Below are 4,442 nucleotides of genomic sequence, written 5' to 3' on the forward strand. Positions count from 1 at the left end.
AAAATTATATCTTAGCAAGTGAAAATATCTTGAAAATAGTTGAAACGATCTAGCATTTCTTATTAGAAGAAAACAAGACACCAATTTTGAGATAATTAAACCTAGTTCTAGATTGCAACCAATTTATTCTAAGATGTTTTACCAAGTGTAATTATCTTACTGCACTGGCAGATTATTTCACTTGATTATAGTCTAAATGTTCTCAAATTTATTATGTTTTTCCTTATATTAGGATGGCTAGTTTTTGTAGTGTAGGAGAGAGCAGGGAGACTTGGGGCTATTCCCACAAATTAATTTCAAGATTACAGAAGCAGCTTTAGGACCAAAAGGTTTCTGTAAATATACACTCATTCTGAAATTTGATGTCTGCAACATATTCCAAAAAAGTTGTCATGGGGATGTGTTTACCGCTGTGTTACATCACCTTTTCTTTTAAAAACACTCAGTGTTTGTGAGCTGAGGACACTGATTGTTGATGTGAACATGAAATTCTTTCGCCTTCTTACTTGATGTATGACTTCAATTGCTCAAACAGTCCAGGATCTCCATTGTCATATTTTGCACTTTATAACGTGCCACACATTTTCAATGGGAGGGAGGCAGGCAGGCCAGTTTAGCACCTGCACTCTTGTACTATGAAGCTATGCTGTCGTAACACATGCAGAATGTGACTTGGCATTGTCTTGGTCAATTAAGCAGGGACAGCCCTTAAAAAGACGTCGTCTGGATGGCAGCATGTTGCTCCAAAATCTGTATGAACCATTCAGTATTAATGGAGCCTCCACAGATGTGCATGTTGCCCCTGCCATGGACAGTAACATACACCCACACCATCACAGATGTGGGCTTTTGAACTTTCTGGATGTTGAGAAATGTTCTTAAACTGTTAGACTGACTGAATGTCTGAGCCTTTCCAATTACCCTGTTTACCTGTAGAAAGTTCCAAACAGGTGGGGGTTTTTAATAGCATTTTACAACTTTCCCAGCCTTTTGTTGTGCCTATCCCAACTTTTTTTGAACGTGCTGCAGGCATCAAATTCAGAATGAGTGTCATTTCACTCACTCATCCCTTGACTGGTGTCATCGGGGAGACATGGCAGCCGCTGAGGTCGATATCCTCTTCCAATTCTTCCAGTTGCTTGTGGCTCGGATGTTCTCTAGGAGGATCCTCTGGGTCCACTCGGTGATATTGTTCATCCAGGCTTTCCTCTGCCTTCCTTTTCAGCATGTGTGTTCAACCATTCCCTGCAGGATCGTTTTGCTGAGGGTGTTGTGTGGCCGAACCAAGCGAGCTTTCTCTTCTTTACTGTGGCAAGGAGAGGTTTGTAGGGTCCTACTAGTCTCCTGACTTTGCACTTGACAAATTAGTTGGTTTTCTGCTCCCTGTACCGTAGCTTATCCGTAGGAGTCGGCGAAAGCATTTGGTCTCGAATGCTTGGATTCTTCTTTCACTCTCAGCCAACAGTGTCCAGGTCTCACAGCCATACAGGAATATAGAGATGACAAGTGATTGAAAAAGCTTGAATTTGGTCTTAAAACCCATGTTACTTTTTCATATCCTCTGGAGTCTTGCCATTGCTGCCATCGCTGCCCCGATTCTGATCAGGATTTCCTTGGAGCTAGTGCCATCTTGTGTGAGTGTAGCACCCAAGTACTTAAACACAACTTCCAAGGGTTCACTATTCATGACGATGCTGGCTTGACTGCCCGCAGTGGAGTTCACATCACCTTCAATTTCTCTGTGCTAACTTCCATTCCATATGCTGCTGCACTTCTTGTCAGTCTGTTGGTCAGGTCCTGAAGCTCCTGGTTACTCCCAGCTAGCAAGTCAATGTCGTCGGCAAAGTGTAAGTTGGATAGGCTACGACCTCCAATGGAAATGGTGCTGTGGTGGTTTTCTAGTGTGTTCTGCATGATCTTTTCTAGGAACAGGCTGAAGAGGATGGGGGAAAGTAAGCATCCTTGTCTCACTCCGACGGTAGTGCGGAAGGATGCGCCAACCTGTCCATTCAATAGAACTGCGCTGTGGGCCTGATGGTAAAATGCCTGGATAACTTGGATCAGGTCTTCTTCTATATGGAAGTCTCTCATGACCTGCCAAAGGCCACTGTGCCACACATGGTCAAAAGCCTTCTTAAAGTCAATGAAGTTATGAAAAGGGTCTCGTTGGTATTCAAGGTGTTTCTCAATTAGGATCTTGCAGTTGAAGATTTGCTCCACGGTGCTGTGCTTTCGTCTGAAACCTGCTTGTTCTTCGGCCAGTAATTCTTCTGTTTTTGGATTTAGTCTGCTGAGGATGACTTTGAGCAGTACCTTGCTGGCATGGCTGATCAAACTGATGGTTCTGTAGTTGGAGCATTGATGCAGGTTCCCTTTCTTGGGAAGTGGGATGATGAGTGACTGCACCCAGTCTGCAGGCCATCTCTTCTGCTCCCAGATCTTCTGGCAGAGGACTTGGAGCACTTCCAGCAGTTTCTCTCCTCCATGCTTGATCAGTTCAGTGGGGATATTATCTGTTCCAGGGGATTTTCTTGGCTTGAGATTGTGGATAGCAGCTTTGACTTCCTCTTTCAGGATTGGTGGGCTGGTTTCATGGATGTCTACTGGGTTGGGATTGATCAGAGATGTGTCTGGATTCAGCTCATGGTTGTAAAGTTCTTCGCAGTATTCTGTCCACCTCTTCAATACGTCAGCACTGTCTGTCAGCAACACTCCGTCCTTGCTTTCAATTACCGCAGTTCTTGGCTGGCTTATTTTTGTTAGGAGCTTCAAAGTGGCATATGCTTTTCTGCTGTTGTTGGACTGCAATCCTTGGTCAATCTCCTGGCACTGCTTCTCTATCCAATCATCTTTTGCTGCTTTCATCTTCTGCCTGACTTCTCTGTGCACTTCTTGGTATTCAGCGTGACTTCTCTCATTCTCATGCCTCTTCTTCCTCAGTTCTCTTCTCTTGTCACACAGCTTCAGCACTTCGTTGGTAACCCATGGCTTGTTCCTCTTGCGTTCTTTCCCGAGCACATCTTCAGCTGTTGCAGTCAGGGCATCTCTCACATTGTTTGCCAGAGTGTCCACGTCGCAATCCACAATGTTGAGAGCTGCAAATCTGCCTCCTACTTGAGCTTGGAAGGCCTCTGCAATGCTCGTATCTTTCAGTTTCTCCAGGTCAAAACGGATGCGGGTTCCTGCTGGTTTTCTTTGGCAGCACAATTTCAGTTGGTAAGTCATCATGACTGAAAGGGTTCCCCCAGCTGGAACGGTCAACTTCTCGAGACCAATGCCCTCGTGCCACCTGCAGAATTCTGGGGCGAAAAAACACCGCGAAAAACAAATTGGCTTCACCACTGTTTATTCACAGTTTTCTTGCCCCAGAATTTCTCGCTCTTGGTTCCTGCTGGTTTTCTTTGGCAGCACAATTTCAGTTGGTAAGTCATCATGACTAAGTCATGATCACTGCCAAAGTCAGTGCCAGGGAAGGTCCTTGTTCTAGCCTTGTTGATGCTGGATTTAAACCTCTGCGGGGCCAGTATGCAGTCAATCTGGCTGTGAGTGCGGCAGTCAGGGGAGTGTCAGGTTGCTGTGCGCGATGGTTTATGGGGGTGGAGGGTATTTGTCAGTGTCAGGCGATGGCTGTTTGCAAAGTCTAGCAGTCTTAGACCTCTGTCATTGGTCTCTCCCATCCCAAACCTGCCTACAGTTCCTACCCAGTCCTGGTATGCGTCAGGTCCCACTTTGGCATTCCAATCTCCCTGTACTAAGAGGAGAATGAGTGTATATTTACAAAAAACAAAGTTTATAAGATTGAACATAAAAAAACCACTTTGTATTGTAGTCCATTGAATATACGTCAAAAGGATGTGCAAATCATTGCATTCTGTTTTTATTTATGTCTCAGAGTGTCCCAATGTTTTTGAAACTGGGTTTGTAAAATTTGAGCTTAAGGATTATTAGAACATCCTTTAACATCATGATGGATATTTTCCAGCACTGAGAGTAAGTCAGGATAAACTCATACTGGAATTAAAGGAGCCTGTAGATGAGGATTAAAGAATGTTCAGGGCTTTCTGTGATTCATATTCAGACACCAGGCTGTGCATCATAAACTCCAATTTGCATCTTTATCAAAGGTCTTGTTGTGAAGTCATTCGCATTTAAAATAAAGTGGTTATGATTTTACTGTGTATATTAATGGAAGTTGTGAGAACGGAAATGGAGAAGAGTTCTGATTGTTCCAGGACTTTGTGTGTGTGTGTGTGTGTGTGTTAGATCAAACACTGATGAGAGAAATAATAAAACCACCAGTGAAGTGTCACCTAAATGCCTGTTTTTATCCTCCTATTTCCTGAACTGAACTGTTGTCATGAAGACCTCGAAATAAAAGAATCTATAAGAGCTCTGACCCAGATAAAACATACCACAGAGATGAAAAGATTAAAATTGTTTGA

Source organism: Neoarius graeffei, chromosome 3 (genome assembly GCF_027579695.1).
Source record: "Neoarius graeffei isolate fNeoGra1 chromosome 3, fNeoGra1.pri, whole genome shotgun sequence".
In the NCBI taxonomy this organism is placed as follows: Eukaryota; Metazoa; Chordata; class Actinopteri; order Siluriformes; family Ariidae; genus Neoarius; species Neoarius graeffei.